At 35.2% G+C, this 24,482-nt stretch overlaps 1 protein-coding gene and 1 long non-coding RNA gene across 2 annotated transcripts in view; one reads left to right on the top strand and one right to left on the bottom strand.

The window, feature by feature from the left end:
* OLFM3 (olfactomedin 3) overlaps positions 1-24,482 on the top strand; it is a gene marked incomplete at both ends in the record, with an annotated part of 194,170 nt that overhangs the window by 25,155 nt on the left and 144,533 nt on the right. The window lies entirely within an intron of this gene.
* Positions 13,068-24,482, bottom strand: part of LOC307190178 — a 232,683-nt gene continuing 221,268 nt past the window's right edge. The window contains exon 3 of the long non-coding RNA XR_013829436.1: positions 13,068-13,321. This is a non-coding gene — a long non-coding RNA (uncharacterized lncRNA). The remainder of the gene's footprint in view (positions 13,322-24,482) is intronic.

Raw genomic sequence — 24,482 nt, 5'->3', positions numbered from 1 at the left:
GTTTTACCAAAAGCAGAGAACAGAAGACTGGAATATGGGATTCCAGCATTCTGAAGTCTTTGCAACTACTTTCTTTATAAATTGCCTCTTCACAGTTGGCAGAAAACAGCTGAAGAAAAGCCTGTGCCACCCTAAATCCTAATGGAGGGGTTATCCCAAGTCCCCTCTCTATTTAATTCCAAATTCAAGTGATCACCAATCCCTGTCATATCTGCACCCTTACTCTGACTGAAAATCTGCCCTCCCACTCCAATTCTTCTGTGACTGCAATTACTCAGGACCTCAATTTTCTCTCACCTGGAACAGAACGATGGATGCCTACTTGTCTCCTATACTCTATTTTCATAGTACATCCCCAACACTGCTTTAGGCATAAACTTTTCAATAACAGCTGAAGGGGGTGCCTTCAAGAGGGCGGAGGAGTAAGATGTGGAGATCACCTTCCTCCCCACAAATACATCAAAACTACATCTACATGTGGAGCAACTCCTACAGAACACCTACTGAACACTGGCAGAAGAGCTCAGATTCCCAAAAGCCTCAGGAGCAGAGGATTAAACCTCCACAATCAACTTGATGCACCCTGTATCTGCAGAATACCTGAATAGACAACGAATCATCCCAAAATTGAGGCAGTGGACTTTGGGAGCAATTGTAGACTTGGGATTTCCTTCTGCATCTAATTTGTTTCTGGTTTTAAGTTTATCTTAGTTTAGTATTTAGAGCTTATTATCATTGGTAGATGTGTTTACTGATTTGGTTGCTCTCTTCCTTTTTTAATTTTATATATATATTTTTTCATTTTCCTCTTTTTCTGAGTGTGTAAGTGTAGGCTTCTTTGTGTGATTTTGTCTGTATATATAGTTTGCTTTTCCCATTTGTACTAGGGTTCTGACTGTCCATTTTGTTTTTTTCTTTGTTTTTTAGTATGGTGTTTAGCGCTTGTAATCATTGGTGGACTTGTTTTTTGGTTTGGTTGCTCTCTTCTTTCTTTCTTTCCTTTTTTAAATTACTTTTTCATTTTTTATTTTTAATAAATTTTTTCTATGTTAATTATTTTATTTTATTTTATTTATTTTTTCTTTCTTTCTCTCCCTTTTCTTCTGAGCCGTGTGGATGACAGGGTCTTGGTGCTCTGGCTGTGTATCAGGCCTGAGACTCTGAGGTGGGAGAGCCGAGTTCAAGATACTGGTCCACCAGAGACCTCTCAGCCCCATGTAATATCAAACGGCGAAAACTCTCCCAGAAATCTGCATCTCAACTCTAAGACCCAGTTCCACTCAACGACCAGCAAGCTACATTGCTGGACACCCTATGCCAAACAAAAAGCAAGACAGGAACACAACCCCACCCATTAGCAGAGAGGCAGCCTAAAATCATAATAAGATCACAGACACCCCAGAACACACCACCAGACATGGTCTTGCCTCAAGAAACAAGAAACAACTCAAAGAAACAACCTAACCTTACACCTAAAGCATTAGAGAAAGAAGAACAAAGAAAACCCAAAGGAGCAAAAGCAAAGAAATCATAAAGAACAGATCAGAAAAAGAAATGAAGGAAACAATAGCAAAGATCAATAAAAACTAAAAGCTTGTTCTTCGAGAGGATAAGCAAAATTGATAAACCATTAGCCAGACTAATCAAGAAAAAAAGGGAGAAGACGCAAATCAATAGAATTAGAAATGAAAAAGGAGAAGGAACAACTGACACTGCAGAAATAATGAGGATCATGAGAGATTACTACAAGCAACTATATGACAATAAAATGGACAACCTGGAAGAAATGTACAAATTCTTAGAAAAGTACAACTTTCCAAGACTGAACCAGGAAGAAACAGAAAATATAAACAGACCAATCACAAGCACTGAAATTGAAACAGTGATTAAAAATCCTCCAACAAACAAAAGCCCAGGACCAGATGGCTTCACAGGCGAATTCTATAAAACATTTACAGAAGAGTTAACACCTATCCTTCTCAAACTCTTCCAAAATATAGCAGAGGGAGGAACACTCCCAAACTCATTCTATGAGGCCACCATCACCCTGATACCAAACCAGACAAAGATGACACAAAGAAAGAAAAGTACAGGCCAGTAACACTGATGAACATAGATGCAAAAATCCTCAACAAAATACTAGCAAACAGAATCCAACAACACATTAAAAGGATCATACACCATGATCAAGTGGGGTTAATCCCAGGAATGTAAGGATTCTTCAATATATGCAAATCAATCAATGTGATACACCATATTAAGAAATTGAAGAATAAAAACCATAGGATATTTTCAATAGATGCAGAAAAAGCTTTCGACAAAATTCAACACTGATTTATGATAAAAACCTTCCAGAAAGTAGGCACAGAGGGAACTTACCTCAACATAATAAAGGCCATATATGAAAAACCCACAGCCAACAACATTCTCAATGGTGAAACACTGAAACCATTTCCACTAAGATCAGGAACAAGACAAGGTTGCCCACTCTCACCACTATTATTCAACACGGTTTTGGAAGTTTTAGCCACAGCAATCAGAGAAGAAAAAGGAATAAAAGGAATCCAAATTGGAAAAGAAGTAGTAAAACTGTCACTATTTGCAGATGACATGATACTATACATAGAGGATCTTAAAGATGCTACCAGAAAACTACCAGAGCTAATCAATGAATTTGATAAAGTTGCAGGATACAAAATTAATGCACAGAAATCTCTTGCATTCCTATACACTAATGATGAAAATTCTGAAAGGGAAATTAAGGAAATACTCCCATTTACCATTGCAACAAAAAGAATAAAATACCTAGGAATAAACCTATCTAAGGAGAAAAAAGACCTATATGTAGACAATTATAAGACACCGATGAAAGAAATTAAAGATGATACAAACAGATGAAGAGATGTACCATGTCTTGGACTGGAAGAATCAACATTGTGAAAATGACTCTACTACCCAAAGCAATCTACAGATTCAGTGCAATCCCTACCAAACTACCAATGGCATTTTTCACAGAACTAGAACAAAAAATTTCACAATTTGTATGGAAACACAAAAGACTCCAAATAGCTAAAGCAACTTGAGAAAGAAAAATGGAGCTGGAGGAATCAGGCTCCTGGACTTCAGACTATACTGCAAAGCTACAATAATCAAGGCAGTATGGTACTGGCACAAAAACAGACATATAGATCAATGGAACAGGATAGGAAGCCCAGAGATAAACCACTCACATATGGCCACCTTATCTTTGATAAAGGAGGCAAGAAAATACAATGAAGAAAAGACAGTCTCTTCAATAAGTGGTGCTGGGAAAACTGGACAGCTACATGTAAAAGAATGAAATTAGAACACTCCATACCACCATACACAAAAATAAACTCAAAATGGATTAACGACCTAAATATAAGGCTAGACACTATAAAACTCTTAGAGGAAAACATAGGCAGAGCACTCTATGACATAAATCACAGCAAGATCCTTTTTGACTCACCTCCTAGAGAAATGGAAATATAAACAAATGGGACCTAGTGAAACTTAAAAGCTTTTGCACGGCAAAGGAAGCCATAAACAGGATGAAAAGACAACCCTCAGAATGGGAGAAAATATTTGCAAATGAAGCAACTGACAAAGAATTAATCTCCAAAATATACAAGCAGCTCATGCAGCTCAATAGCAAAGAAACAAACAACCCAATCCAAAAATGGGCAGAAGACCTAAACAGACATTTCTCCAAAGAAGATATACACATTGCCAACAAACACATGAAAGAATGCTCAACATCACTAATCATTAGAGAAATGCAAATCAAAACTACAATGATGGGGGCTTCCCTGGTGGCGCAGTGATGGAGAGTCCACCTGCCGATGCAAGGGACACGGGTTTGTGCCCTGGTCCGGGAAGATCCCACATGCCGTAGAGTGGCTGGGCCCGTGAGCCATGGCCGCTGAGCCTGCGCATCCAGAGCCTGTGCTCCCCATCGGGAGAGGCCACAACAGTGAGAGGCCCATGTACCACAAGAAAACGAAAAAACAAAAAAAAACAAACTACAATGAGGTACCACCTCACACCAGTCGGAATGGCTATCATCAAAAAATCTACAAACAATAAATGCTGGAGAGGGTGTGGAGAAAAGGGAACACTCTTGCACTTTTGGTGGGAATGTAAATTGATACAGCCACTATGGAGAACAGTATGGAGGTTCCTTAAAAACTAAAAATAGAACTACAATATGACCCAGCAATCCCACTACTGGGCCTATACCCTGAGAAAACCATAATTCAAAAAGAGTCATGTACCACAATGTGCATTGCAGCTCTATTTCCAACAGCCAGGACATGGAAGCAACCTAAGTGTCCATCAAGAGATGAATGGGTAAAGAAGATGTGCACTTTCTTATTTTAAGCAAGACTTTCTTTTTTTTTTCTAAAATTGAAGGCCAGAAAATTATAACTCCTTGATAATGGTGAAGGTCCATTCAAAGCTGTACATATGTAACCAGGAGAAACACAAATCTTTGATTTGATGATGAGTGTTTCACAATATACTATACTTGAAATTAATGAATTTTCTTCTTTAAGTCCTTCATTTACAAACTGATGAAAACATATTTTCCACTTATAATCTTTCAAAAGCCCCCCATTATCCTAAAGACAAATGCGAGCTCTTCAATGTGGCATATAAAACCCCCCCAGTGTTGTCCGATCTGATCCCCTGCTTTCTCATTCTGCCACACACTCCAGCACTATCCAAAGGCCCCAAGGTGTTCCTCCCCCTGTTTTGGCACTTGCTGATCTCTTGGCCTGAAATGCACACCATGCTCCTTCCAAACCTGCTTTCACATATATTTACCACCACCACCCACAATCTGCTTCAAGACTAACTTAGGAATCCCTTCTATAAAGCCTTGCTCAGAGTTAGCTGAACTGAGGAGAAAAAACAATCACTGATCAGACCATATCACAGTGAAAGCCATGAAGTGTGGGCAGAAATTTTGTTTTTACTATTATTTTTGAATCTTCATACATTCCAGGCACTGTACTAGCCACTGGCAATATAACCGTGAGTAAGAAGAATGCATGCCCTCTAGAACATGGTCATCCTTGGTTGAATCAATTCATTTGTAAATCAACATTTACAACACATTTAATAACTGCTATGTTTGCAGTGTTAAAAAATACCAGAATGAATCTCTTCCTTTCCTCAATTTCAACAGAGGAACCAGCAAGAGAGATGACAAGGTATACCTCCAACCCCATATGAGGAATTAACAGAAGGGATGAATTAAAATCTCTTCCCATCTCTTGGTCACCTCATCAAAACCAAGGATATTAAAAAGACATGAAAAACTCATGAACTGGATGAAAAGAAACTTGCTTACATCTCTTGGATCCTTCATTAAGCTCAAGGGTGTAAAAGGTGTCTGAGAGAGGAAATGAAAAAACAACAATAAAACCTAAAACTAGTGGACAGATTTCTTCTGAGTTATGTCTCCCTCTCCAGATACATATGATGCTACCTTCTAACACAAATCCTGGTAAAGGGGGCTTCAAAAGGACCACCTACAGAGCTGAGATAAATTTTGTGCAATTAGACACATAAAACTGGCATCAGACCCTTTTGAGGCCGATTGTGGACTGGGGTTGGCCTACCTGAAAAGAATCTAGAGGACAAGAGAAAAGCTAACTATCTGCTTTGGAAGCAGGCCAAGGAGAGTGATAATGGAATTTGCTTGTACTCCTAGAGTTTCTCAGGAAAAGGGATATATGGAAATCTTCCCCATACTGTTTGGCAATGGGGAAAACATGCATTATGAGTCTTGGGTTCTACGCAATGGGGTGGCCCAGAAATATGAGGAGACTTCAACATGGATATGAAGTTGTACTGCCAGCTGTCCAGGACAGAGAAAGGAACTCCACTCTGCACAGGGTGCATTCACTAATGTCAACTAAATTACAAGAAAAAGAGCCCACCAGGGAACTTGTAAAAACCCCAGGTCACACAATGAGACATTCAGCTTTAATCACTTGCATCCCCACAAAGTGGTACCAAATTTAACTAGCAGCCCAATGAGCACAGAGACACCTCGTTAAGAAAAAACTGGCTAATCCTGCCCCCCCTCTACGCACCACCCTCAAACTTCGACTTCGGGAAAGAGCTAACCATTTCTGAAGGGTGGAGACAAACAAGTTGGAAGGATAAAGGAGAGCTACTAACCATGTTATCTATAGACTTCCTGTTTGAAGTCAGTGGAGAAGCAGGAGAGAATATTTAACACAGAGAAGCTTCAGTTCTTTGATCATTACAAAGTTCATGCTAATTCCTGAATCAAGATTGTGTTTGTTATTGAAGCAATTTTAGAGCTGTATGTTATTTTTGTCAAAATGTAAAAACTCTAGGACCTACTGAAACTTCTCATTCTGAGACAGACAAGTTCACCCTCATTGAAAAAAAGGATTGAGGATCAATAAAAATTCAAGAAGAAATTGCATTTTGATGATAATTTACAAGTCATTTATGTTCAACAAACCAGTTAGAGAATGAAGTATAATTTATTCTCCAAAAATCATTATAGGCAATTTTTTTCTTTTATTTGCTATTTCTGTATTTTAATAAAGTTAAGAAAACAACATAGCTGACTTTACCAATCATCACTTACAATAATTAATCATTTGTCAAAGTCTCTACTAGAAGAAAAGTGCTTTGCTATGTACTGCAGATCAAAAAAATGTGAGGGGACAGTTGTATAACATCTAGTCAAAATTCTGTATGTGTTTATGGCATTGAATTGTGAATCTCTGCAAACTCTGCAATCCCTGTAGTTCTAACCATCACCCCTTCCCCTTCCAACACTGACCCCTCAAAAATAAGAATATGCTGGTAATGATGAGAAGTGACTAACATTAAACTTTTTATTTAACTTTAGAAAATACTTCTATACCTATTTCATAGAAGGTGCTAAAAAAAAGTCAGTAATTTGATAATCTGGAGAATAAATGAAAAAGTCGACAGGGGTATTAACAGATAAAAGTGAGCTTATTATGAGTGTTAGAAAAGAAGCCAAGAAGAGGTGAAAGGAAGCTAAGCAGCTGAATCTGGAGGTCTTCACAGAACTTCCCACATTCCTCAATGTGTATATTGCTATATAGTTTTCTTTCTTTTAGAATTTTTTAACATATTAGCTCTAAATCCAAACTCTTGTGTGAAGGTTTATGCCCAGTTTCCTGGATCACTTTATAACTTATATCTTTCAGTCATGAAAATATATTGGTTATTTAGCTTCCAACCCATGATGGGAATTTGCTTTTTACTAAGGCATGGTCTCCCCTCACTGTCTGCAGTAAATCTTTATCTATTCTTCTGTGAAACACTGCAAGATTATAAATCACAATAACAGTCTTAATCGCTTTTTATTACATAGTCCATTTGTCAGGGACCAGGATCATTAGGAAAATTACTTCTGTAGGTGTTTTCTTCTATCTCTAACTTTATTTTATTTAGACTCAAATATTTGAGTCTTTATTTTAATAGACTCAAATATTTTAAAATGATTTCTTTTTTCAGTAAAAATATTTTCTAACATTAAAAATTATTACTTATGGCTCTGCTCTTTCTGACTAACAAAGAAGGCTTGACACATGGTATTTAAGAGGGTCAAGGAATCAAGTTATTGAAAGCAAAATTAAATATTGGTTTGGCAAAAAAGTTCATCCAGGTTTTTCCATAACATCTTATGGAAAGTAGATTAAAAAATACAGTATCCATCTTAAATATGTTACTATAATTTACAAAAGGCTTAAACCACAAAGTTTAGTCAACTTAAATTTCTCTATGTACAAATTAGATGTAAAATTACATCTAATAAAAATTAGTTTATTTTTAAGATTCTTCATAAAACAATTACCATTAACTGCTTGAGAAGTTTACAAGTCATTAATTTTGTAAAAATACACTTCAGTGAAATTTTCATTGCCCCCATCATCCTCCTTCACCAGTTTTGTAGATGAGCCTTCCTTATGATAAACTGACATATTCAAAAAGATGTCTCTGAGGGTCACTGACCATTCTACATATATTATCCAAATAAATCTCATCATAGTATCTCAATATTTAGAATCAGAAATTTCTTTCTATTCAATTTATTCTTAAGCTAAAGACTCATTTAAATATATTATGTTTTCTCCAAACACTCAAAAGTTTAGAAATGTCATGAGCATATGTAGTTTTTATAAGTAGATGAAAGGATAGACCATTTAAGGTCTCCATCCCTATAAGAGTTCAAGCAAAGACTGGTTAACATGGGCTATGGATTTTCTCAGTGGGACTGGCAGAGTTCTAGGGTTCTAGTAACTCTATTTCTCTTCCATCTAAAGAGGGTGACAGTGAGGTACACGGATACTCATTAGGATACTACATAGCTTAAGAATGTATCAATTAAAATGAAGAAATGGCCAGTAGTCAGGTATAAATATAAAAGGAGAATCACTGAGGCAATTTAATATACCCAACCCAAGAACTGCCCAGGCGGAAGGGTATAAACACAGGCAGACCATTCTGCTACGACACATCCTCTATAACACCAAACAGCTCTTATGTGAGTGGCAAATACAGGAATAATGTTAATGTAACAGAAATGTGATGTTTTACAAATGCTTTTTTTCTAGGCATGTGGAGCTGGAATTATGAGACTAGAATGATAATGAGCCCCTGTACCCAGGTCACCTTCCCCAGTAAAATGTACCTCCACCCTTGGTCTAGGCTTGTGGCAGGTTGTACTCCCCGTTATGGCAAACATAGTGACTCTGAGTTATGCTTCCATCTGCATTGTCCCAAGCCCACAAGTCACGATTTACACTCAGTTGCTCCTGGCATTTATAGTATCTCACGGTGCAAACTGAAGCTATTGTGAGCTGCCTTCCCAAGTTATCCAAGTAATCTCTCAAGGTACCATTTATTGTTTTTGTTAGTGTTCTGGATACACAAATACATAGGTTTTGGGTGATTTGTCCCAACCCCATTTTCCCCATAATACTGTAATTTTTAGTACACAGTTTTTCAGGATACAGAGTTTTTCAAGAATCCAAGTATCATTTTACAACAGAAACATGAGTATATGTTACCGTCTATAGAGAGACTTAAGGGTATCTGACACTGGTATTATTTGAATTATATGACTAAGTCATCTTATTTTGATTTCCCTTGCTTGAAGCAACTTCTGATCATTACTGGTCACTCCAATGCAAATATCCAATCCACCTGCCATATTTCACATGGGAAATTATAAATTTGCATTTTTATTACATATGTCAATCTCTTGTGAATTTGGTTAACATGTATCAGCAGACAACTGCTCAGTCAAGTCTAAGCACTAACAAAACTGAGTTTATGACCTTAAAAAGCTGAAGACCAGACTGAACTCCTAGGAACTAATAGAGATTAATGCCACCCTCTAAGGTGTTGACTCAGCGGCCATCTACCCCTCATCCAAGATTGATCCATCATTCTATCTTGCTGTGAAACCTTTTAAAATGTCTAATTTCTGTACTGCAACACAATGGAGACTGATCTTGATTCAAACACCCAACTCTGAATAAATCAGTTAGCCTCACTAAGCCTAATTCTCTACATTAAGAAATGATGATATTTATATACCCATTGAATAGGGTTGCTGTGAATGTTTCACAAGTATAGCACAGTGCTTGAAATGTAGAAGTAGTTCTTAAAGTATATCTATTATTATTATAGTTCCTGGTGAGCAGTACACCCCAGTTGTGCCAGTCCTTTCCCACCATTATGTCTCTAAATTTAACAAACCTTTAAAAAGTAAAAGGGGAAAAAAAGCATGGGGGGAGGAAAAGAAGAATGCATTAAGAATTTAGAAATATGTGGTTTTGAGAACTGAGACCTATCTAGTTCAGCTTTATACTTCTAACCCCTGGCATATTTAAAACAGTAAGGAAAATTTATTTCTGTAGTACTGCTGAAAAGGAAAGTAGTATAAATTATGTCTAGCCTGTAGCCTCAGATAGATGCAGTTCTTAGAGGGTCCAGAGCACCTCCTGGGGCCATATTACTGATAGAAAGCTCTACAGCTATCTAACCCAAAATTGCATTCTCAAGTCAGTTAAAAGACTATGCGTGTTCTATTTGAGGAAAAAATAATGTTACTCAAGAATCCACTCTCATGCTCACACAGTTTAGCCAGGAAATTCTTCCTATGTCTTCTCCAAATCCAATCTTCATTGCCTGCTCAGAGAGAGCAAATACGGCCACATTCTAAAATTCTGATGAAAAAAAAGCTTACATGTCCTGAAGAAAACTTAAAATGCATCCAATTTTTATGCTCTTCTGACCCCAAAATCTATAATGCAGTCCTGTAAAAAGGACTCTGAATTAGTGAATAATCTTGACTTTTACTAATAAATTGTCTGAGATAGGAAAACCATTAGACCTATCTGAGCCTATTTTTTTCTGAGGGGATCAATAACGTCAGTTATGCCTACCACTTCACAGTGTAGTGAAAACCACTATGAAAAATTTAATCCATTACAGTGGGCTACATAAATGAAAGAGTATATCATCATAGTAAACTTGCAAAGATTTTAAAATATGGAATTCAATAAAAAATTCCAAGCTAGCAGTAGATACAATTAACATGTATTTCAAATTGTCAATGTTAAGTAAAGCATAAAGTCTGTTTTTCCCAACATACGTTTAAAAGTTTCAATGTTTTAAGGGAATTGGGTTGGCTAATGCAGGCACAAAAACTAAAGAGAGTACAGGTCACCTAAACCATTCACCCACCTATGCCGTCTCCTGAATGCTATAGCACCTCTAAGGTTCATCCATTTAGCCACATAAATCATTGCTTAATCTCACAGTTGCTGCATCCCTTTCTGCTGTACATTTACATTTTTCTCTGGTTTTAAGTTAAATTCAAGCATTTTGTTACCATCTTTTTTAAACACGCTTAAGAAAGTGTTGTCTGAAGTTTTTCTAATTTCCACTCTCACTTCCTTACCATTCCTTGATGTATGATGCTTGGAACTGGTGATATGTCAATTTTAATAGTCTTTAGCCTTTTAAGAACCCACAATTTTAATAGTCTTTAGCCTTTTAAGAACCCACAATGTTATCCTTTCACTTCCTAATTATTCAGCTTCTTCCCAGAGAGATCTCATTTATGTAACATCTAGTCTTTATAATTTTCTTAAATTTCAAAGGCAGAAAGAGAAAGTACATCTGACTTAAGCATTAACTATTATTTAATCTCTGTACCATTCTTTGGTGCAACAGTTAATCATACATTTTATTATTTCATCCATATTTGGCAATAAAATTAGTAACAATTAGATGTTTAGGTTATGCTTTAACAAAGATTCAGTTGGATTTTTAAATGTTTAATCTATGAATTCCTCTGTGTAGTTTACTGTGACGGTGAAGATTTTCATTTGTATTCAGAGTTTCCTATGTGGCTTTCATACTGTCCCTTTGGTGTTTCTTAATCTACTTGCCTTCTGATCTTCATTGTCTCTGGCACTCTGATGAAATACATTACATGAGCATTCAGTCTAAGTGTTCTTTAAACATATCTCATTTTCAACAATCAAAACACCAAGGTTGAATCTCCAAGTCTGACACAACAGCTGTAAAATTACCTTGTTCTTATTGGGCAGTAATTATTTATGGAACTGTCCTTTGAATGCACACCTATATTTTTTTATTATCAGGAGTACATGATTCTCCTACTGGAAATCATGCACTGTGATAACAAGCCTCCCGAAGCACTACATGGGCATTTTATATCAGATGCTGCCTAAAACTACAGAATATTTACACAGACATAGTGCAGGCACAAAAGGAAAGAATTGAGTATAGACGTTTATTAACCTAATTTTGTTGAAATGAAAGAATTGGTTGAATTACAAAATGTAAGATTATCAGAAAGAGAAAAATTGATGAGTAGTGCTTTCAATGGTTCCTCTCTGCAGCAATTAGAGATGCAGAAAAAGTATATCTCTCTTGATTATATTCTTCCCAAAAGGACTGTTTGCTGGTCCTCAAGTATGCCATGAGCTTAATGCCTCTGAGAATGTACTATTGAGGCAGTTAAGAGGGACACTGTTCAATGTTCTATCAAGACCCAGCTGAAATTTCATGATTTCTATTACATTTTCTCATCTTTATACTCCAGACTCACCACTCAGCAGAATTATTTGCTTCCTTCTATATGGCCTCATGATGTTTGGTTTACTCCTCTATTACAATACTTATGGTATGGCTAAGTAACTACTTGTATATTTTGCACATATATGCCTGTCTCTCTGAAGATTGTGAGCTCTTACTAATAATGGTAAGGTCTCATAAATTATCAATATCAACCATTTATCAATAAATTAATTCAAACGCCATAATGCCATTTTTAATTAACCAGCTAGCTAGCTAATTAATTACTTACATCTACTGACCCTACTCTGAGCTCTATGCCAACATTTACAACAGCTATTTGACATCTCCTTGCAGGTATGTCAGAAGTACCTCAAATTTAATATATCCAAAAATAAATTCATGGACTTCCAGTCCGTAACATGAACTTGGCTTAATATCTTCTGCCCCAGTGAGTATTCCCATCCATCCAGTTGCGTGAGCTAGAAAACTAGAAGTCACTCTTGACACCTTCTCCTTTATCACCTCCATTTTTCTTGATTTTGTCTGCTAAATATTGATATCTTTGAGTCATTCCAGTTTTTGCCATTTCCGCCACCCCACCCTAATCCAAACAACAGCACCACAAGTGGGTTTAGGAGAGGTAAGCTAAAGACAATAATTTAAAAGTAACATATGAACAGAGTTATAGGGTTTGCTGATGAAAAATGAATTTTAAAAAAATACAGGATGTTAATCACAGAATACCCACCCATTATGATTAATCAATAAAGATATGAGACTGGCCTCCAAAAGTGCATCCCTCATGACAGCCCCTCCCAAAGAATGTCTTTAGAAGGATAGTTGTGCAATTGGCTTTATTTGGCCTATTAATGAACACTGAATTCCAATTGTGGGATGGACTATTGTTTAGAGGGAGAGAGGGAATCCTATACGCCTCATAACAGGAGAGGTTTTGTGAGAAGAAAAGAAAGATTGAGACTTTAGCATTCCTGTGTTTTTCCTCTAATGTGTCTTCTTTAAGATTATCGAATTCTCTTACCTGCAGTTTGAACCGTAGCCACATTTTCCTTTGTTAGCCAGAGGTCCCAGGATGAGGAATAATCTGTCTTGCAGGAACTCACCATCCAATGGGGAAGACAGACGTATAAAGCATCTGCTGTAATAGGATATGATAAGATTATGTATAGGCAATGGCTTAAGATAGTCAAAGACCAAAAGGATGCAAACTATGCCTTCTCTTTTCCCTTTATTTCATATAAACTATATTAATTGTGTTTGAATAAATCTGTCCACTTTCAATTACATGCTCTTTTCACTAAATGACCAAAATAGACATTTGAAGAACTACAAATGGCCATTCAAAATATCAGGGCCTTTCATTGATATTAGTTGTTCTAGGTTAAATAAATAAGCTACCACCTGCAGACTCAAACTTTCCAAACCTAATTTATATTTAATGTTGAATGGCTTCACTAGCTAAAGAAGACAGAGCTCTGGCAGGGGTTCCAAAGGGAAAAAAAGAATATTTGAATATTGAAAGGCAAATAGATGTTTCCCAAGAATGGAAGGCAAGGTTGAAGTATTACCAGTAGGAGAATATAGTTCTATGAATTGGAGTGATAAGTGATGAGATGGACTAATTCCATAGGTCGAGACCAAATTGTATAGCTTTATATGACACATTAGAGAGTTTTAATTTCATCTTATAATCAAAGAGCTACAAGGGGATTTTAAAAAGATTTTTGTTTTAGTAAGATACCATGGTAGCACTGTGAAGTTTAGACTGGAATGGAAAAAGGATGATAACAAAAAATTCCAAGAAAAATCCTGAAAAGGTTTTATGTAAAACTGGGATTGTGTTGAATCGAGAGATGGCAGATTAAAGAAAGAAACGTGAGGTAAAATGGACAGAATTTGGTGAGTGGTATGAGAAATATAAAAGTTTAATAACTGTGATTTATAGCTTGATGGTAGACAGTGATACCCTTAACTGAGATAAAGAGTACAGGAACAGACTTTGGAGGTGGTGGTAATGAGAAATCATGAATTCACTTTGGTACCTGTAGTATTTGAGGAAACTGAGGTATATTCAAGAAGCAATTAGATGTTAAGTATACAAAGATTTCAAGACTGAAGACATAGATTTCCGAGACATCAATACATGGAAGATAGTTAAGAGCACTGGGTAAAATGAGGTTCTCCTGGTATATATATATATAAATGACCAAAACCTTTGAACTCCAATGGGTAAGAAGCCTCCAGCAAGATGAACAGAGTACTAATGGTTAGACATCTAGGAAAAAAAGTCATAAGGGGGAACTGTCTTAGAAACCAAGAGTGAAAAACATTTTAATACACAGGGAATGGGTAATAGCAGTAAAAAGTGTACATGGAAGTCAAGTAGTGCTGAAGACAAGTTATCAAAGATGGTAATCATGAGTTTATTAAAAACTTTAGCATTTCCATAAAGCAGCTTATTTAGGCAGGTTAAATAAAAAAAAAAACAGATGTCAAGTAGGTATAACGATTCAATAGAATCTTACTTGTACAAGGAATAAGAGATATAGGGTCATAACTTGACAAGAAATAACCCAGGGTAATAGTGTTTTGGATGAGAGATTATTTTTTATAAACTGGGTTAATCTCCATTTCCTAATTCCAGAATAGCTGAGGTGGCATCATGATAATATTCAGCAAACCTATGGATGCGTTAATTCTGCCTTGATCTAACCACTTCTTTTTCCCTTTGAATTCCCAGTGGAGATATAGGGACCACAGCAGCAAAAGAATTTAACATTCTTCTTATAAACTAAGATTTCAATCTTAGATTCTTAGAATTTTAGCATGCCAAAATGAACCATATGGAGAATTTATTTTATATATTATTTGGTCTAAATGAAACAGCCTCATAATGAAGCAGACTAAATGGTTGGCTCATTCTTCCTTACCTCTCCCCCATCTCCAGCAATCAAACTGAGTTTGGTATGCAGTAAGGTCACACATCCCCACAACACAGTGCATTTTGATCCAAAATGTAACTGGGGGACGGCAACTTCCATAAAGGAACAACCCTGAAAACAGTCACACTTAGCTATCTGACATCATCTGAAAATAACACTTATTAGCATGGTACCCAATAAAATGTTTTAAATTTTGACTAATCTATATTATGCACTCTTCCTCCTTTAGGGTGGAATAAAGAGGGTGGGCCCATTCTTCGAGAAGGAGTCAACTGTTATCTACTAACTAAACTTCAGAAACATTGTTATTTACCTTTTATTTAGTTTACCTTTATGTTAGGACACATTTAGTTTGAAATATTTAAAGTAGAGTTGTTGCTTTTAGGTAAAAGTCATTATTGACCCTCAAGGTAAGAACTCATCTTAGGAAAGCTATAAAATTATTAAGGGAAGTTTTAAACCTAAATTAAAACATTTTAGTGTGAGTGTTCTTTACAAGGAAAGAAAATTATTACACGTCTTTAGAAATGGAATGAAATTCATTTTGATTTCACAATAATCACATATACCCATCTATACTATCAAATTTTACACATTTACTGATGTTACTTCTAAAATAAAAACCATACCAAGAAATTATACATTCCTACATCTAAATTTGAAGTAAATCTTTTTACAGTGAAAGTAGACAGGTTTATTTAATTCTGTCATATTAGATGGAAAAGCAATTTGCTTTTGGGCTACAATTCTATTCAAATGGGTAGGCAATTTGGTCAGGTTTTTTTTTTTAACATCTTTATTGAGTATAATTGCTTTACAATGGTGTGTTAGTTTCTGCTTTATAACAAAGTGAATCTTCTTAATTACAAAAGAAATAGTGTTATAATTAAAATAATTTAAAATGGAAATCCAAAGTCATTTTTAAATTTATGCTAGAATATATATTTTAATAGTTATACTGAAATATGAATGTATCCTAGGAATAAACCTAATTTTAAAGAAAATAACACTATAATTCATGAAGATCAAAGTAGGAAGAAGCCAGAAAGCTGAACAATTTCCCCTGCTTTCTTAAGGCTCAACTAATCCCTCATCTGCCCCCAAAGGCTGCTCTTAAAGACTCTCCCTAGAACCTAGAATCTGAACTGGTTGTTTCCTACTATCTGTATATGTATTTGTCACTCTCTTACTTACCTTTCTTACCCAGGGACTAAAATAGGGCTAAATGTGTTGGACACACACTGGGCCCAGCATCCTCTCTCCCTGCTCACAGATGTCTGTGAAGGCTAAAAATATTAGGCTGCGTTTTTGCCCAGGGTTAGCCACATATTGGATTGAAATAAGTATCTGATCTATAGGTTGGATGAAACAACCTGGCCAAAAATGCTCTGACCAAATAGGATCAATTGAAATTTGATAAACCAAAATTTTTGTTTTCTTCCAGAATTCAGACTAGAGATTACAAAGGAGTTTGACTAATTCATAGCAGGAAGAGGCAGAAGGGACACACAGGGAGAAGCAGAGATATCATGGAAGAGCAGTCTTCTAGAACAGAGATCTGCAAATTTTTTTTTTTTTCTATAGGGACAGATAGTAAGTATTTTAGGCATTGCAGGACATATGGTATCTGTTGCAACTAGTCAACTCTGCCATTGCAGCGAGAATGCAGACATGAACAAATATGTAAGCAAATGAATGTGGCTGTGTTTCAATAAAAATTTATTTACAAAAACAGGTGATGCACCAAATTTGACCAACAAGCCATAGTTTGCCAATTCCTTCCCTAGACTACTGTTGTCCAGTAGAAATATCATATGAGCCATGTATCTTATTTGATATTTTCTACCAGCACATTAAAAAGTTAACATAGGTGAAATTAATTTCATTAATATATTTTATTTAAACTAATGTGTCCAAAATGCTGTCATTTTAACATGTCATTAATTTTAAAGATTATTGAGAAATTTTACATTTTTTAATACTACGTCTTGGAAACCCGGTATGCATTTTACCCTTAAAGCACCTCTCAGTTTAGACTAGGCATTTCAACTAAACATAACTTTTCAATTTAGATTCGACATGTTTCAAGTGCTGAAAAGCCACCACTTACTAGTGGCTATCATATTGAACTAGCTGTAGACCATAAAAGAGATTGTGAGGGCTTCCCTGGTGGCGCAGTGGTTGAGAGTCCGCCTGCCGATGCAGGGGACACGGGTTCGTACCCCGCTCTGGGAAGATCCCACATGCCGCGGAGCGGCTGGGCCCGTGAGCTATGGCCGCTGAGCCTGCGCGTCCGGAGCCTGTGCTCTGCAACGGGAGAGGCCACAACAGTGAGAGGCCCACATACCGCAAAAAAAAAAAAAAAAAAAAAAAGAGATTGTGAGAGTAACCAGTCTCCTGTGAAGCCCAGAGTCCTTATGGATTTCAGTTGCAGCATTCTTAAAAAATATTGCCTGGGAAGATGTTGTACTTGGCAGCCCAAAGAGCCTCACCTAAAGTGTGAATAGATAAATGAATGAACGAACAATGGGACAAATGCTGTTAAGTACATAGATCATCCCAACCTATATGTATTTTATGGAACTTAGTGTTTTCATTATTTTTTAAAGTGAAAATTTTGTGAGAAAGAGGGTTTTGTCCTGCATATGTTTGTGATTCAGTAGCTCTCCTATACTCTTGTTCTTATTTCATTCCATGGAGATGTTCAGTAACTGTTTTTTGAATAAGCATTGAATGTTATAGACATTATATTTACCATCTACTCACAAAAATGTGTGTTGCTTTAAAATAAATTATTGAGCCATAATACAGAACTGTATTAGATAGTAGGTAACTAAAACAAGAAAAATGAAATAACTCAAGTGTTCGATAAATTAGCCAAGAAGTACCTATATGTAAACAAGTCAGTCCAGTATAGGAGCAAGGAAGGAATCAGAGAGGCAGTCTTTCTTGAGCTGTCCTAAAAGCTAGGTAAGTGTTTCTTAGGCAGATTAGCTGTTTATGGTGGTAAATAGTGCAGCCCAGGTACTGTTTAAGCAATGCTTTATAATCAAGGGAACCAGGGAGAAAGTTAATTTTTTAAAAAAAAGATAGATAACTATTAACTAGATAAATGTTGGGTACTTTTTTAAAGACCCACCAATCATTTATTTAACAAATATTTACTAGGTACCTGTTTTTTTTTAAATTAATTTTTATTAGAGTATAGTTGCTTTACAATGTTGTGTTAGTTTCTACTGTACAGCAAAATGAATCAACCATACATATATGGATATCCCCTCCCTTTTGGACTTCCTTCCCATTCAGGTCACTGCAGTGAATTAAGTAGAGCTCCTGTGCTATACAGTATGTTCTCATTAGTTATCTATTTTATACGTAGTACCAATAGTGTATATATGTCAATCCCAATGTCCCAATTCCTCCCACCCCCCTCCCTTTCCCCCTTGGTATCCATACATTTGTTCTCTATGTCTGTGTCTCTATTTCTGCTTTGCAGATAGGATCATCTAAACCATGTTTCTAGATTCCACATATATGAGTAAAATATTTTTGTGATTTTAAGAAATTTAAATAGCTACATATTTTAGCTTTACTTCAAAGAAACAATTATTCCAATTAATACCCCTAATTTTAACTTCTATACAAGGATAGAAAAATGGAAAACTATTGTCCCCATAAAACTTAGATATGTTTCAGCGAAGAATCCTTTCACTATTTGGGACAAAGAAAGTTGAGTTTGAATGGTTTTGCTGACACAAGCTCAAAACATACCCTTATTTTAAAGATTGGAAAATCTCATAATTTATCATTCTGAATGAACCCTTTATAGATGCAGAATATTTCAAAATCTATCAAGAAGACAGCATGTTTGCTAAGGAAATGGCACCTTTGAAGTCTTGAATCTGGCTGACCTTTCCTTCTTTCGGATTATTCAAGATAAATGGCTGCAGAGAATGACTAACTGTGGAGAAAAGAAAAGCAGCAGCAGCAGCTGCAGCTAAGAACCTCCAGAATTCTGAGGCACTTGCAAACAGTAGATCATTTCCTTTCACTACAGGAACCCCTGCCAACGTCTGATCATTCTGATGATTATTCAAACTAATCATGAATGATGCATTAAGTCACTCTCTAGCTTATTATGAGGTCTAAGCTGCATGTACCTGGAATATTGAGATAGGAAAGAAACCATTGTATTTCATTTAAAATAATATTTTCCCCAAAAATGTAGACTAATACTTCAGTTTTCTTTGAATATCCTACTTCATAGAAAACAAACTTAAGTTAAAAATAAGTTATAAATTCTCAGTAGAGCATTTACAATTGCTAATTCAAAATTTATTCACTTGTCTCATTTGCTCTTCCAAAATACATGTTTGTGGTGGTTGTTATTGATTTTTATTAGAGGAAATTGACTGAAGCAATTTAGAATAGGAAAATTAAGGTGCTAAAAAGCTATGCTTCCAAACAGTTTCTGGCCAAACTGTCAACGTAATATGATCCATTTATTAAGGCTTACTATATGTTAAAGTATCCCCATAGCATATACTGTCATTTAGCCTAAAATAGACTGCAGATTAGATTTTCTAGCTTCTTGCTGGGTAAATTAAGAAGCTAGAACATAGAGCTTTTACATAACATTCCTGAGTTGCAGTAACTGGCATATCTGGAATTCATTTACGTATTCAATCAATAAATATTTATTGAGTTCCTTTTCTGAGTTTGGCTCTATTCTAAGGGATATAGCAACGAACAAACCAGAGAAAGCCTCTTGTTCTTAGAGGACACTCTGGTAGACAGAAGTTGTCAATTAAAAAGAAATACAATGAAATATTATCACTAGCAATAGGGGTTGGTAAGGTGAGAAATCTATCCAGGTGGAGATAATGGTAAAAATCATAAATGGTTTGTGATTTTTATACACTGAGGTTATGCTGTGCCTCTCTGTTAAAATGACGTTTGAGCAGAAATGTGAAGCAAGCAAGAGAGTACATGTACCAAGACAAAGAAAGGTGCTTAGTGGTGAATCTTGTTGGTGTATTCAAGGAACACCAAAAGGACAAGTATGCTTGAAGAGGACAGAAGAGTAATCAGAGATGCTATCAGAAAGGTAACTGGAACAAGATCCCAAGTGGGCTTAAACACAGTATGCAGATTTTAGATCAAATCCTCAGTAAAACTGCAGCCATCAAAGGCTTTTAACAGAGTGACTGGATCTAAACTATTATTCTAAAAAGATTGCTCTTTATACTTTGTAGAGAATAGAGTGTAACGGGAGATGTAGGGGTCAAAAAAATAGAAATCTGTGTTAATATGAATTTGTCTAGAGGGATGGCGGTCAAAGTACGAGAAAGGTTCTGATTTTGAAAATATTTTGAAAATATGGCCTACATCATAACTAAGAATACCTAATTAATTGAATCTTTATTGCCATTTATAATCTTTGTAACTTTGCCTTTCAAATGACAGCTACTCTAAAATATAAAAGTTGAATGAATCAAGTAATTTCTAAAGAAATTTTATATTATTTATTTACTTATTAGCTTACTGGCTTGATTGTTTATTTAAAGGTGTGAAACCAAATGAAGTCCTAACATTACTGACTTGCTTGACACCCTTGCAAACTGCCTCTGTTGTGCAAATTACATCCCTTTGTCTCAGAACTTTCATTAAAAAAATGTATCTCCTTACCTCCCTTACATTCATCACATTCACCAAATTCCCTCTCTGTAACACACATTTATTTCAAGAAAGAAACACATCCTCTCATCCTATTTTTTTTTCTTTTTCTTTCTTTTTCTTTTTTTTTTCAGGAAGTCTGTTGGCTGCTCAAAATAACAATACCAAATTAATTAACTTGTATGCACCAGAAAACAAAAACTTGGTAATTAAGAACAATGAATATGACTGGGATTGACATATATATATATACACTAGTATGTATAAAATAGATAACTAATAAGAACCTGTTGTATAAAAAAATAAAATAAAAGTCAAAAAAAAAAAAAAAGAACAATGAATATGGATGTGGAATGCCTAAATTCAATTCCCAGCCCTTACTGACTTTGAGACCATGAAACAAGTTACCATATCTTTTCTACCCCTCAGCTTCCTCATCTGGAAAATTGAGAAGACATTAGTAGTGTTTATCTCAAAAGAGTGTTGTGAGAATCAAATAACTTAATATATGTTAAGCAGTTAAAATTGTGTCCAACACAATAGTATTGTTTGTGTCATGGTCATCTTCACAGTTGCAGAGGGAATTAATTCATTGTTTTTCAAATGTTTTTCAAATGCATTTGATAAATATCAGATCAAATTGGATTCTTGTTGACACTGCTTCATTGCTTTTCACTGCAATACTTGGGTGGTCTGCAAGGTTTGAGAATGATGCTGACCAAGTTACTAAATTGAGACCAGATGACAGTACCAAGAATACACAGCAGGCATTTTCTGAAAGAAGAGTATCAGAAGTGTCACTCCTACAATACTAAAATTTTGGAAGATTCCATTTTTAATAATTCCAGACTCTTGCCTTGTCCCTGACTCAAGACTATCAACAGGAAGCACATTGCATTACAATCCATTCCATTATAATCACAATCTTCCTTTATGCTAGTATTTTTTTTAATTTTGTTTGTTGCTGTTGTGTTTATTGTTTTTGTTTTTAAAATCATTTTATTGGAATAAAATCAATATACAATAATACATATTTTAAGTGTACAGTTTTATAAGTTGTATAAGTTTTGACATGTGTATTCCCTGATAAAACTATCACCACAATCAAGATAAAGAATACATCTATCACCTTGCAAAATTTCCTCAGGCCCCTTGGTAATCCCTTTTTCCCATCCCTTCCAGACCTTCCCCTGAGAAACCACTGTCCTGCTTCCTATAGCTATTCGGATTACTTTGAGTAATCCCACTATTTAGGATTACCTATAGCTATTAGATTACTTTGTATTTTCAAGAATTGTATATAAATAGAATCATATCATATATACTCTTTGGTCTGGCTTTTTTCACTCAGCATTATTATTTTTAGATTCATTCACACTGTTGTGTTTATCAACAGTTAATTCCTTCTTTTTCTAAGTAGTACACCATTGTAAGGACATACTATAATTTATCCATTCACCTCTTGATGAAAATTTGTGTTTCCAGTTATTGGCTATTTCAAATAAATCTGTTATGAATATTCATGTACAAGTCTCTGAACTGGACACATACTTTCATTTCTCTTGCATAAATACCTAATAGTAGAATGACTAGATAATATAGTATGTGTATGTTTACTTTTTTCTTCAAAGTGGTTTTGCCATTTTAGATTTTCACCAGCCATGTATGAGTGTTCCAATTCTTCCACATTCTTGCCAATATTTGACATGGTCAATCTTTAAAATTTTAGACATTCTACTAGGTATGTAGTGATATCTCATTGTGGTTCTAATTTACATTTCTCAATGACTAATGATGTTGAGCATCTTCTCTGGCCTCTGATAGTTCCTCACATGCATTGATGCAAGCGCTGATCAGTATCTGCCGAATACTTGAGGTGCAACTTTACAAATCTATACATTTCTCTCTCTGTGCAACCCTCTCTTCTACAGAACTCAACTTAGCAAGCTCTAATCTTCCAAGATTCTCAGTTTCCTCTACTCAGCTCAAGGAGTCCACTGGACTCCTCCTGGCTTTCCCCTTCTCTACAATCTGGAAACTCTGACAACAATAAACTGGTATAATTTTAGTCTTCATTCTGTTTCTTCCCTTTCTCTTTGAGATCATTATTCTTTGTTACCTGGCATCCAATGTTGTTAAAATCACTGTTTCACATATTTTGCCCAACTTTAAAATTTATCAGAAGATTTATCAAATCTGTTCCATACGACTCCAACTTAGTCAGAAACTGAAGTTCCCTTTTTTGCTCTTATGGTCTACTGTTATATACCTATTAGATCCTATATCAGAACCAGACTTGCATTATTGTGTGTTTTTGTGTTTTTTCATTATGAGCACTGGATTCACATAAAGTTATAATCCCAGGTAATCTATCAGTTATGTGATCTTAGGCAAGTTACTTCTATGAATCTCTTATTTTTAATTATAAAATTAAGATAACCATATTTTACATGATATATAATATCGTATTATTAAGATAGTCATTCTTATGATAGGGTGAGCTTTAAATTGTATAAGGCATATATGTGTTCTGCACAGTAACTGGAACATAGTTAATATTTAATTATCATATATTTTAATACATGATCATCAACAGCATATACCCCAGGTACTACTAATGGTATGTTGGCATGTCTCAGAATGAGGAATGGAGGAAGATGGACAGATGAACATGTGAAATCAAAATACAAGAGTTAGATTCATTCACTCTTGCTTAGAAATGATTTTCCCAATGAGCCAGCCTCCTTCTTTAAACAGTGCTTGAGCAGGCACTACTTAAGTTTGTCTCTCATTCTTTCCTTATTTCTTCTGACCAACCTCCATCACTCACTCCTTTCAATTTCTGTATCTTTTTTTAGATTATTAATCCAATAAATTTATAAGCAATTCTTACAGAATTAAGAACTTTTACATATAAATTTCTATGTGTATGTTCTGATCCATAATAAGTTGATATTATCATTTCATTCTCAGAGCTTATTTTTCTAGGTATTGGCAAATATTATATATAATTTATGTGCAATAATGAAATACAAAATAGAAGTAGCTAGAGATTCTTTAAAGACATTGACATCAGAAATCTAGCCACTCTTTTATTACTAAGAATAGTAGGAACATAACTTTCAATAAAATATTGTGTTGGGGTTACTTTACCATAAATTATTAGTCAGTGCTGCAAGAGGCAAAACTCTTATCTTAACTATAAGCTTAGGGTAGTAATATGAGGCAAATAAATTTTATTTCTAGAGTTTTACGAATTTAACCAGATATGGTGTTGTTAAATATACCAATACACAATATCACTGATTCTTCTGTGGCTATCCCTATGCAAATACATGTTGAGGGGTATTAGATATATACATAGATATACAATAGAGGATATACAGATATAGATACATATATCTATGTACTTTTTACTTAAGAAAATATTATAATTAAGACTGCTAAATAATATATTTGCAAATTAAGTGAGGATAATAAGAAAGAATGTATCTACAATAGCAGTTCTCTGATCCAGACCTGTTTAATGTTTTGAAAACTACAAGGGAATCATCATGTTTCTCTCTAACTCAGGGTCACTCTTTACATTGAGTTTGTATATTTTCTGAAGACTTAAATAGATACCTGAAGTTACTGCTCTATATCAGTTAATACCTGTATATATGTTCCAGTGTGTTCAAC

This window comes from Stenella coeruleoalba (assembly GCF_951394435.1).
Source record: "Stenella coeruleoalba genome assembly, chromosome: 1".
Classification (NCBI taxonomy): Eukaryota; Metazoa; Chordata; class Mammalia; order Artiodactyla; family Delphinidae; genus Stenella; species Stenella coeruleoalba.
This window is presented reverse-complemented; position numbering and strand designations above follow the sequence as displayed.